Genomic DNA, 13,450 nt, shown 5'->3' with positions numbered 1-13,450 from the left:
ATATCCGAGAATTATTGCAAATTCAACTTTAATTTGAAATAGACTAAAAATTTGAACCTAGATTGCAAACTCTTTACTGAAATTTTTTTTTCCAAGTATACTTCTGAAGTCCCGAGTTTAGAGAGATCAGAGAATTAAACTTGTGACATGATTCTTTCTCATTTGGAAGTTTCCGAGTTTTTCGGAAATTGCTTATATTTGCTTTCAGAAACAGATTTTATTTCCCAAAAAATTAATGAAATAATTAAAAAAATATATTTCAGTACACGTTAGTGGATCATACTTTTCCAGGAGACTGATAAAAAAGTGGACTCCAGTGTGAGTGCAGGAATTTGTCTTTATGTAATATGTCTATCCATGACTTGGAGGACCTGATGGAGTGCTTGCTCCTCCAGTTTAGAGATGGCATTAAATAGCAGGGGGACAGCTGATGTATTGAAGACTGCCTACCTTGCAGAGAGTGGTGGAGAGGCTGGAGGAACGGGCTGACAGGGACCCCACACAATTCAATATGGACAAAAGCCGAGCTGTGCATGCTGGAAGGAAGACCCCCTGACAATGATTCAGATGGGAGCCTATCTGTGCAGGGTGCAGCTCTGTTGAAGAAGCTCTGGGGGTCCTGGTGGGCTGTGAACTGAGCCTGTGACAGAAGTAAAACCTGGCAACAGGGAAGTCAAAATTGTCCTGGATTCTGTTAGCAGAAGCATGGCCAGGAGATCAGGACCAAGTGATTAGCTCCCTCTGGTCAGCACTTGTTAAACCATTTCTAGGAAGCTACATGCAATGTTGGACTCCCACTTCAATAAACTCCTTGATAAACTGCAGTGAGTTCAGCAAAGGGCCACCAAGATGGTCAAGGGGAATTGGAGCACTTGCCCTCTGAGAAGAGACTGATGGAGCTGGGCTCACACAGCTGGAAGCAGAGAGGGCTTTGGGGAAGACCAGCAGCAGCCTCAGCGCCTGTGGGGGCTCAGCGACTGAACAGATGGAGGCTGTTCACACAGCAGTATGTGTCAGTGTACAAAAGGCATCAGGCCCAAGATGAAACAAGAGAGGTTCAGTCTGAAGATAAGGAGAAACTCTTTCACCATGACAGCCAAACAGTGGGCAGGTTGTCCAAAGAGGTTGTGCAGTTTCCATCCTTGGAGATTTTCCAAGACATACTTGGATAAAGCTCTGAGCAACCAAGTCTGATTGCAAAGGTGACTTTGCTTTCAGCATGAGGCTGGGCTAGAGACATTCTTAGATCCCTTCCAAAGAGAATTATTCTGCAGTTCAATGATGTGTATAATTTCAACCCACTGTCACAGATTCACTTTCTGGTACTGTGGCAGAGTAGGAAAAGGAAACAACTGAAAAGACTTACTAAAAGCTATGTGAGCAGAGCCTGATGCACCCACGAGCTGTCTGGCAATGTTAACCCTGTGCATCAGCACATCCAGCTGCAATCTGTAGATCACTCCTTCAGGTACGTAAGGTATTGCTTGTTGTGATCTTCCTCTCTCTCTTAATTTTTGGCATCTGTCCCCTAAGAGATCCTGTACCTCTGGGACTGCTTTTTGTATTAACAGACACTTTTGATAACCCCTTTCTTTATCTGAAGTGAAAGTTTTAAAGACCAAAATCACACATCCATAGAACACAATTTTTAATTATTTGAAAAGAATCAGCTTGGAGGTTTTTTGGACTGTTTTTGTGCTTTCTAAGGAATATTTGCAGATCTTTATTAATTACTGGTCAAATTTATTTATTAATTATTATGTAAATATATTTTATATAATAATTTTTTCTAGTGCTTGTATAAGCTTGCACTCCTTATCCTTGAAGCTTACTGTCTCGTGCAATATTCTCTTCCACTCTTTTCCTGTGTCTGCATTGCACATCCTGACTGCTTGAAGAAGATTGTCACAGCCACTTTATCTGCGCAGGCTCAAGAAGCCAAGCTCTTTTAGTCCATCTTGTACGACAGACATTATATTCTGTGTTTATCTCAGCAGTCCTTTTTTTATTAATTTTATTTGTACAAAGGGTTCTTCAATATTTGTGATCAAATATGTACAACACTAGAGTACTTTTTATCCATTCATTGTAGAATAACACCATTGCTTTCTTGGTATGACAAGAAATAAATCACTTGATGCAACATAGCAATAAGTATCTTTTTTCATTAGTGCTTTCAGTGAGTAATTCATGCACTCATGTCTGCTATTCCTTCTGCCTTTGCACCTGATTGAATTCCCTACTTTACACAGTTTTATCTCTGTTCCCTAATGCACAACAGTGCATTTCTCACGTTTTTATTATATTAGTTCTCAACACCAGATTTGTCTCTGGATGATACTTAACTGTCGTCTCTAATTACATTGTAGCTTATCAATGCATTTCTTAAGTACATTTTCCTTTTTCTGCAAAGGTAAATAATGATAAAATTAAGTATGCTAAGTCCTAAAAATAGTTCTTTAGTACTTTAACTGAAAACTGTTTCATTTCAGTTTTATAAATAGTTTTCCTGTATCCTACTCTTCACTCACTTTACATTTCTTTTGCAGAAGTTCCTTTATCTTCATTAAATTTCTGTTTCTTACACTTTTATATTTAACTGATGTTTTTTGGGTCCCACATGACATTTTATAAAAATCCAAATATGTGAGAGCTACCTTTTTGAAATCTAAATTTGTACAATGATCAATTATATTCTCAGAGAAAGATATACACCTGCTCAAAGGCAATTTATTACTTTGCTGCTTTTTTGCAAGTTCGCTCTTTTAGAATTGTTACTGTTAATGAAACACTTGTATGAACTGTGGAATATCTGGCTTTGGTAACTGAACTAGGTGGTGTTTAAATCTGCAAGGGCATATGCAGTTACAATGGATAATAATGTAAAGTTTTCAAAGGACTCTATAGATTTTTTGTTTGACCAGGTTAACATCTGTTTTACCTTGACTGTAGTACACTCTTAAGAAATGTGAGTTAAAGAGTACTACCTCCAGTTTTATTGCTTAATTTTCTGATGTAAAAAAGTCAGAAGAGCTAGACTGCTCTTTGCCCTTCAATGCTGAAAATGTTGGAATACAGTAAAAAAGCAATGCAATATCTGGAACAATTGTAATACCTGTACTATTTGGACAAACTGTTCTCTTCCATATTTCACCTAGTCATGAAGGTTGTAGGTAAAAAGGTGGTGCAGGTGGAAATTGTGAGGTATTCCTTTTTGCCAAGACCTGAATGTGGGAAGAGATAAATTTCTCAAGTGTTCCTGGAGGCATAAATCTTGTTGGCCCCATGCTAGCCTGCAAACAAGATTCAGAGCTTAGACTGGTTTTGGTCAAAGCAACATTATCTTCTGGCAATGTACATAACCTCACATGCAAAAAATACACCCTGGTTAAGATGGGTTTTAATGTGGGAAAGCTTTTTCCAGACATCAGAAGCTATATTAATTTATTAAAACATTTTACAAATTCTCCTTAAAATGAGTAATTAAGGACCTGCAGGATAAAAAAGATCTGCAGAAAACCAGATCTATCACAGTGGAAATTAAGGAGTTAAGAGATGCCACATTCCTTCTGAGAGCAACTGTGTAATATTTACTGTTTGCACTCAGTGTCTGCTTAACACTTAACTCATCATTCATCTGCCTGACTCTTTTTTTCAGTTATTTACTTTGATATGGCGATAATGGAGCTCTTTGTGGTACTGATGTGTGCACTCACCCATACATAGCAAATTAACAGAAAATCTTTCTTCTTGCCAGTTAAGTTCAAGTACCGCACTTAGAGACTTGGAATGAGTGACCTTCAGGCCAGGTTGTTTCTAGAAAATTATTTAACTAGACTGGACACTAGACTAAGATGGCAGAGTCTTGTTTACTGTACAGCTGATAGACTAAGCCTATGATAATTAAAAAAAAAAAAAAGAAGTACTAATTGGTGACTCAAAGCCCATTGGACCAGTAATAATATACTACATGTTGAAGCCTTTTCTTTACTTAAAGGTCAATTTAGCCCACATTTTCTCTAATACTATCGAAACAAAGTGCTTTAAGCAACATAAATAAACTTAGGAACAGAATGCTTTACTACAAAAAATCAGCTGTTTCTGTATGCTTTATTTCTTCATTCATTTTGAGGACAAAGAAAGAAAATAAACAGAAAGGAAAATTTTAATAAGGTATTCTGACTGTTCAAATTGAGTCTACAAACCAAATAAACCTTAATGTTTTAAACTCCAAATCCTTTTTCTCAAGCATGTGTTTTGACAACTGTTTAAAATACTATTTATGAAACCTAACAATATTTAACATGTTATTTTAACCCACTTACCTACATTTTTTTCAAAAGCAGCTTAGAAGTAAAACCAACAGGATATACTTTGCTGAACTGCAGATATTCTACACAGAATCAATTAATGAACTCGGATCTAATGTGTGTTTCCATTTGTAACTGATAGTATATTTTGAAAGTTAACCAAGGAAATCATATTCCCTTCACCCCAAGTATTTTTAGAAAGATTAATTAAAACCCATTCAGTCAGTTGAAAAGGAAGTTTGCATAGTCTAAGTTGTGTGGTACTGTATAACACTACAGAACAGATGACAGCATTGATGTCATTGTTTGTACATTGTACTTTTCTGAATCAAGACCAGCTCATATTGGGAACTGTGTTTGTCTTGCAGTCTGTGATATGATAATTATATGAAAGACTGAATTAACAAACATAAACAAGACAAGAGATAACACAGATCTGTGTGTCTATAATTCCATCCACAGTCAGCAATGATTATACCACAGGCTGACATTCATTATCAAAGAAAAACTATCTGAAGTTTTCTGTTCAGCAGTCCATAGTGAATCAAAGAGCACATTTTCACCAAACTCATTGTCAATTTTTTAATCTGTGATTGTACATTTGAAGTATGCACTTAAACAATGTCAGTGAAAAATTATCTCCCAATATCTACTGAGTTTCCTACTCCATTTGCAGAAAGCAGTGGTGGTAATCATATTAATGTCTTAGACATTCCATATGGATGCCTATCCATATGGAACCTGTCTCTCTTAACTGATGACAGATGAAGCCAAATGGATTTCTTAGTCTAATATTCTCAAGTTAGATGAGGTGAAATTCACATTTCAGGCTGAGTCTGCCATTTCACTATTCTCTGGGAATTGAACTATGGTCCTCCAAGGTGATATAAATGATTTTAGATTTAACAAAATGAAAATGAGTTTGTAGTTTGAACATGGAAGTGGATGTGTAACACTCTATAGACATCGGGTTGCATAAGGAAAACTTAATAATATGAATATGTGTGAAATTGAAAAACCTTCATAAATATAGTGGATGAATCAATTAAAGAATAAACCTAACTGTATTGAGTAATTTGCTAATAATCATGTACCTAAACCCTACCAAGATCCACAGCCTTGTCTTTCTATTACCTATATCTACAAGAGGTTAATTTAAGGATTACCTGAGCTGGGAACTGGACTCTGCTCAAACAAAATTGCACATAAAGCTGTTGCTGCCCTTCAGAGACAAGTGTAGGAAGGAACCTGATTTAATACTTTCTTTTGCCCACAGAGTTTCTGCCTAGTTAATAGAATCAGTCCCAGGAACAGGCAATGTAGTGTCATCTGTGTTTATCCCTGCTTGGACACGCACAGGGGAAAAAACTCTGATTTCTGCCACATGCTCTGTGGCTCCCCAGAGAAGAAGCAGTGAACAGAGCTTGCTGTAGGCACTGTTTAACAGTAGTACAGAAGTTATAATTTCAAGTATTATTGAGCTAGGCTACTCTGCTTACAGAATAGCTTTGCCTTTCCCCCAAGGAAAGGTCAACTCTGCATAAACCACACTCTGCTGTTACTGGTTGAGAAAATCTGCACAGACAATCTATTCCAGAACTTCGTCCTCACCTGCAGAGTTTTTCTTACACCATGGTCCATCTTGCAATTCAGATGGTTATTTAAGTACACACAAAGGAGACATCTGCATGTGAGCAGCTGTTATACTCAGTGAAAATCTAGTCAATAGAGTCTGTGGAGTCCAGGTGTTGGGGTCCCTTTTCCCCTGCCATGTGGTCCTGGGAGAGGGGCCCTGGGGGACAGACATGAGGTTTCCCTGCCCCTGCTCAGCCTCGTTCCCCATTGGTTGTTTTGTGTTCCCCTGCACAGGCAAGGACCCTCGGGTCCTGGGATTGCCTCAGTTCCTCGGCAGAGCCCCGGCCATGCAGCTGGAGAAATAAACATCTCTCTGAAACATCTATCAAGAATCAGTCCATATATATTTCTTTTCCACCGGCCTCCTTGTTTGATACGTGTGTTACAGTATCCGCACTGTAACAAATGGTAGAGAATTGTGAGCAGAATGATTCCTGATCCCTAAGGACAGAAAATTCGTGAGTAAAAACCACTCTAGATCTCTCTCTTCTCGCCTTGATTTGGATATTCTCTCTGGACTGTGGAAGAATCGTGGGAAATGTGGCTCTCTGCATCACAGAAAGAAATGTATCTAGAAGTTAAAGGAATCCTTGAACAACAAAACAAGAAAGTATTTGTTCTGGGAGATCTAGAACATTTTTTTAACTGGCTTTTCAAAAATTTCTTTTATATTTCTCGAGACTTACTTTTTGATATTAATCCTCTGGAATTACTGGAATTAATCACGAGTGTTTTTGGCACGACATCTGGAATGAGATAAGGGATCAAACAAAACATACACTGGTGATAGAACCTCTCCGTGCATCCCTTGTAATCAGCGAAGCTCTTGAGGAGCATTTGTATGGTCTCATTACCCCTAGAGCAGAGGATGGCCATAATCCCGTGGCCAAGACCATGCAGCAGCCATCCCAGGAGTGCGTGACTGCAGCCGTGCCGGCGGAGGTGCCTGCGCTGGATGTGCCTGACCCCCTCGGGAGCGCACGCCTCATCGCAAACCCCATCTCTGTCCTGGGGTCCCCAGCCGCTCAACCGCGAGTGAGGGAGCGACGCCACAGGCATGGAACGAGCAGCCGCACGAGCAGCCAGGAACTGGGGGTCGGTGTGGAAGCCTGCTCTGAGCACACGGCTCGGAGAGCCCTGTGGAGGGAGAAGCGGCAGTTTCCACAGCGACACGAGAAGCCGCGCAGCGCAGCACTGAGCTGTAACGGGGCCGCTCTCAAAGCAGCGTGGAGTTGGCGGAGCGGAACCGCTCACAGGGCGTGGAGACGGCGGTGATGGCAACACAGGGCCATGTGGAGCCCAGACACGCACCCGGAGCAGCACCGCTCGGAGGGCACGGAGCAGCCGCAATGCGGGGGCCTGGCCAAGACATTGGAGTCGGCGAGGCAGCGGCCACGCGGGACCGGCAGCCACGACAAACATGCAAGCATGTGATAGGAGGAGTTGTAGCAACAAAAATCACAGGAACTGTGCAATGGTACAATGTCAAAAACAACTATGGATTTATAGCACGAGATGATACAGGGGAAGATTTATTCATCCATGGAACTGCCATTAAAAGGAATAACCCTAAAAATTACCTGCAAAGTGTAGGAGATGGGGAAGTTGTACAATTTGATATAGTGCAAGGAAAGAAGGGTTTACAAGCAGCAAATGTTACTGGGCCTGGAGGTATTCCAGTCAAAGGCAGCCGTTATGCACAAAATTATAAACAGTATCCATCCCAGCAGCTTCCCTACCCACAATCTACTTCCCCCTTTTACCCTACACCCAATATGAACCCTTTCCTAAATTTACCCCATCCCCAGTTTATTCCTAATCCGTTTTTCACCCCATGGCTTCCCTATACAATTCCCTTTCCCTACAACTCCTCTCCGATGCCGAGGGGGGGATGAAAAGGGGGAGGGAAGAAATTAAACCCTCTTCTGCTTCAGTTTCCCCACAAAGCATGCTCAGAGAGTCCTGTCTCCCTTCTGCCAGCCTTAAGATGTTCCAGAAAATCTGTTTGGACATTTAAAGACTCAGGAGGGTGGCTTGTTTTGTTTTGAAACTGTCCTTGTTGTTTTCAATGTTAAGTTTTTTTTGTTAAAAATAAACGGGTGAAATGTCGGGGTCCCTTTTCCCCTGCCATGTGGTCCTGGGAGAAGGGCCCTAGGGGGGAGGCACGGGGTTTCCCTGCCCCTGCTCAGCCTCGTTTCCCATTGGTTGTTTTATGTTCCCCTGCGCGGGCAAGGACCCTCGGGTCCTGTGATTGCCTCAGTTCCTTGGCAGATCCTGGCCATGCGGCTGGAGAAATAAACATCTCTCTGAAACATCTATCAAGAATCGGTCCTTATATATTTCTTTTCCACCGGCCTCCTTGTTTGATACGCGTGTTACAGTATCCGCACTGTAACATCTGGGGACTTAGTCAGCTGAGCACATGTTAGTGTCAAGTTTTGGCTAAGATGAGCAGCTCTCTAAGTTCCACTGAATGTGATGGTAGTCTAGCTACCCAGGTGAGGTGTGGATGCCTGTTTTTCATCACTAAAATGTAAGAATGTGAAGCAGAAGCTGATTCTTATGCCTTCATATCTTACGTAAGTCCACATTTCTGAAAATTTCTGAACCATGTGTTCTATCCAAAGTAACCACAAGGAATAATTTCTTTCCAATATTTCTCACATTATTTTTGGACAATTGCAATTTTTGTTTACTTTTTTTTTCCCTAACATAAAGAACCTCAGATGGCTTAGCATATCCACGCATTTTCTAGAGTTCTGATTGTTCCCATTGCTCTCTTCTGGTGTGTATCCAACATCTTTCTTGAAGTGCATTGACTAAACCAAAGAAAGTACTTCATCTGAGGCTTGACTGTGGAAAGAGTTTTAAGTGGATGTCAGTCCCCTTTATTCAACCTAGTATGACAAATGAAATGCTTTGAAATTACTTCCATGAATACTTTATTTCCCGTGAAGTAAAATTACTTCAATCAAGGTATTTTACTTGCTGACATGCATTTCAATATATTGCATAATCTTATTTAATTACTTTCCTTTGAGAGTGGTGATTCAAGTTACAAGTCCTTGAGTGTGGCCAAAAATTTGAGCTAGATCTCCAAAGGTATTGAACAATTGGACAGGAGAAGAGCAAGCTTATTTTCTGGCCATGTTGGAATAGGAAGGATAGGCTCTTCCTCCTACAATTTGAGCTGAATACCTTGACCAGAAGGAGAACTTTCCATTCACCTAAATAAACCACTTAATCTGAAGAGACATGTGAAAGTGAACTCATGCTCCCAACACTTCCTATCATCTGTCATTTCCTATCAGGCACCTCCCTGTACAGTCTGGGTGATGTGAACTTCACTGTTATTTAAAAAATAAGAACTAAAGTGAGAAATATCAGTATACCTGCATCTAAATTGTGTGTCTGGGCCTTGTATCTCTTACTGAATCAAATATTTTCCTTTAGTATTATACACTTTTTAGGTATTTTAGTAGTGAAGGGAAAATTCAATTAAGAAAGGGTTGGCCTGCAATCATGCTGGCAGTCTTCTGTCTGAGAATTAAGACTGCTACCAAATCTGTTTTCAGCAGCTGACATGCCATGTCTAGGATGTGATGACCATGCTCTTGTCAGGGTATCTCTCGTCAAATTCTTCAGGCTGTAGCACTGACTTCTATCTAAACAGAAATATCCATTTGGTGTTCCGTTTTGGTTCTGTTTTGTGCCCCATTATGCATTTGCAGATATAGAAATATGAAAGGAACAGAGAAGCAAAACCAGGGGCTATATGGAAAGTTAACATCAGAATGAGAGATACACAGTAAACAAAATTCAGGCTGAATGCATTGCTCTGTCATATACATCAGCTTTCTTATGTCAGATATAGTCAGTGGTTTTCTCTTGTATGACATTGTATCTCCTGTGAAATATACAGACATAATACTTACTTTGAAAAGTGAATACCTTTATCATAGAGGAAGTTCCATAAAACCTTTGAAAGTCTTTCATGGTTATAATGGAATTGAGAATATATTTAGTGTAACCAATGACAAGTAATTTAGCAATTAAAATACTGCTTCAACAAATGGAATGATACAATGCTAACAAGTTTAAAAAGCCTGAGCCATTTTTCATATGCAGAAACGTGAAAAATAATTCCTAATCAAAAAAATGCTTGAAGGCTGTATTTATAGAAAAATGAGGAATGATGGGTGTGTATTTGCAAATATATATCTAATCTCTTACAGCCCAGACTCTGCAGTCTTGCTGTAAAAAAAGTCATTCTTTTGATCCTGAATATGAAGAACTTTTCTTCACATTCATTATTGGAAGAATATGTGCATACATATAATTGTCCACATATACATAATGGATATAAAGAAAGTTATCTACACCCATTTTCAATCCTGTGGTCAACATGCATTTGATGTCTATATTTTGGCGTTTCACTCTTTGTGGTTTGAATACCATATTCATTAGCATGGAAATAATCATCACAAAACTTCTGTTTTTCTTGAGACTTGCCTGAGGGGGGCAGAAATTTTATGTGTTAAAGGGGTTTTACTGAATTCTTTTTAAAAAATGATAGCAGAAGAGGTGGATCATGAAAGTGGATAGTGCTGACCATGGTACAAATGTCAAAAGAGCTCACAATTCCATCCATGTTGTTTCTGTGGGAATCGCAGCTGTAAAGAATAAAGCAAGTGGCAACTAAAAGGAAGAAAATAAGGAAGGTGGGTGAAATTTCTAAAGGTCCATCTGGTACTATTGTTTGCAATATTTAAGCTACTGAACAACCACTGTGTTATTGTTTTCTCCATCCCATTAGGGGCTCAGAGTAACCTGGTCTAGTAGAAGGTTCTCTGCCCATGGCAGGTGGCTTGGAGCTACATGACCTTTAAGGCCTCTTCCAACCCTAACCATTCCATGATTCTATGATTCTACTGTTTTAGCACTGTGCCTAGAGACCTTCCCCACTGTGGAAAATGTAGTAAGAAAAATTAATAACGTGTTGGAGATAGCTTGTCAACATAAAAACTAGATTACTCTTGAATATTTCTGCTGCATGTACATTAGCATTAAGTGCTGCTTAAATAGAAAATGAAAAACATTCCCTTCTGTTTCAGTTGGTTAGAGTATTGAAGTTAGCTTGTTCTTAGGATATATTTCTTGTATGAGAACTTTGGTGAATAGTCCTTTCCTGTGGTCTGCTATAATTATTTTAAACCATTAAGAGCTGTGATTGCTCATTTCAAATTTCTCAAGGGGAAAAAAAATCAATGGCTGCCTTGAAATGCATTTAAATTTAGTATTTTTGCTGAAATTCATAAATCAGATATGAGTCAGTGTAAAGGTCGTTAATTACAAAGATTGATAGTTGATCTTAGTTGATGGTATCTCTGTGTTCATATAGTCATATGCCACTTCTAGGAAAGGGAAAGTGTCTGAAAACAGAGCTGAGTGCTAAAGGACTCGAGATGTTGTATAAATAAGGACAAGTAATTTACAAATGATTTATTTCTGACCTTCTTGATTCTAGGAAGCAGTACCAGAGCTCTCAATTTACTATCATGGGTTTATAAAAAGCAAATAGGTGCTTCTGTTTGCAGGTGTCTCTGGATACAACTAGACTTCATAGCATGTCAGATTCTCAGTTGGATCCTGATTCCTGGTTCTCCAGATGTGAGACTGGGCTTCACCATGGTTTCTTTCCAATATTAAATTTCTATGGAAATCAGTACACAGAGAAACGAAGGGTGTGTTGTTGGGGTCCCTTCCCCTGCCATGTGGTCCTGGGAGAGGGGCCCCAGGGTAGAGGCAGGGCCTATGGGGTTTCCCTGGTCCCTGGTCAACCTCGTTCCCCATTGGTTGTTTTGTGTTCTGCCCAGGAAGGACCCTCTGGTCCCGTGATTGTTCAGTTCTTGGCCAAGTCGCCGACCAGGCGGCTGGAAAAATAAACATCTCGGAAAATATCTACCAAGAATCGGTCCATATATTCTTTTCCACGGGCCTCGCTGTGTGATACACATGCTGCAAGAATCCTCACTGCAACAGTGTGTGCCTGTGGCTGTGTATTTTAGATTTTGTCCTGTTACAGTTTGGGATGAAGCCAACAGGCACACTGGGATTCAGAAACAGTCTCAGCATTTTAGTAGTTTAGATGCAACTCTTTCCACATGTGCAGGACCCGTGACTATTTTTGTTTTATTAAAACCCACCCTCATCAGTATTAGATTAGTTTTTCAACTCTCCCACCCTCACCTGGAGATGCTTTATTTTTTTTACAAGGCAAAAGTTTTTCAGCCCTTATGATTGAACCCCTTTCCTTAGTTATTAAGCCGCATCTGTTTTAGCAGCATTACTTTAGTTCCAGCATAAATTTATTTTCTTCACTATCACTGGGCAACATTTTGCATATTTATTGAATCATGGGCAAAAAGAAACTAAACACACTTAAAAAAAGATCATAAAACCAACCAGGAACAAAGATTTCTAATAATGAAATGGAGTGCATTCAATGAATTAGAAAATTAAAAGGATCTTATGCTCCAAACAGGCTACCAGAAGCATATTATGGCTCTAATCCAACAAATATTTGTGCACATATCTAACTTTTCTCATGTGAATAAGATTAATAACATATCTAATTAGGATTTGTAATTCAGGAATCTCTGGGAAAGAACTCTTAAGAGACAAGGCAGACAAAGATGACAGTAATGTTTTCTGGGACATCACAATCTTTTTCTCCTTTATACTTATACTCACCTAACCAGATACACTGTGAAAATTATGGTTTGCTTAAACTCTCCTGGAAGATTTTCTTGGCTCAATAACACAATTTCTTTCTTATAATTTCCATTTTTAGATCTCAGTTTTCTGTTTTTGTCATAGAGAGCACTTATTCTAAGATCTGTGCAAAATATTTGCATAATTTAATTATATGGACATTTTTCACTACTTTTGATAAATTCCACAAAATGAAATTTTGTGTTCTTATTTAAAGTATTGCAGAGGAAAAAATACTAGAAATTATGGTATTATAGTTCAAAGATTATAATTCATAATTCAAACTAAAGCCAAATACCCTCTTGGAATATATACTTCTACAAACAGAAAGTGTTATGCAGGAATTACTGGATAAAATTCAATCTTTATGTGATATAAAAAAGTCAGACTAGATGACTGAATGGTCCATTAGGTTTTAAGAATTTACATTTATTTATTTATTTATTTATTCACCAAGTATCTGTATTTTTGTTCTAGTTGGTCAAGGCTGATAAGCAACTCGTGTTCCTATCTTGAGAAGGCATCTCAGTACAACCTCAAAGGAAGATTTTTGACTGTTTCTGTGAAGAGTACCATAGACTGAACAGAATGGTGTATTTTCAGTTATCTTTATATCATTCAAATAGCTGAAAATTATGATTTGTTTCCAAGGTCTCTCAGCTAATGCTGTTTCAAAGGCATTTCAGCTCAGAGATCACAGATGAAATTTTCCCTTACAGGATTCTGGTAAT

This window comes from Corvus kubaryi, unplaced genomic scaffold (genome assembly GCF_017639235.1).
Source record: "Corvus kubaryi isolate FWS band 111438036 unplaced genomic scaffold, C.kubaryi_AGA036_p1.0 37354, whole genome shotgun sequence".
Classification (NCBI taxonomy): Eukaryota; Metazoa; Chordata; class Aves; order Passeriformes; family Corvidae; genus Corvus; species Corvus kubaryi.
Note: the sequence above shows the minus strand (reverse complement) of the source record.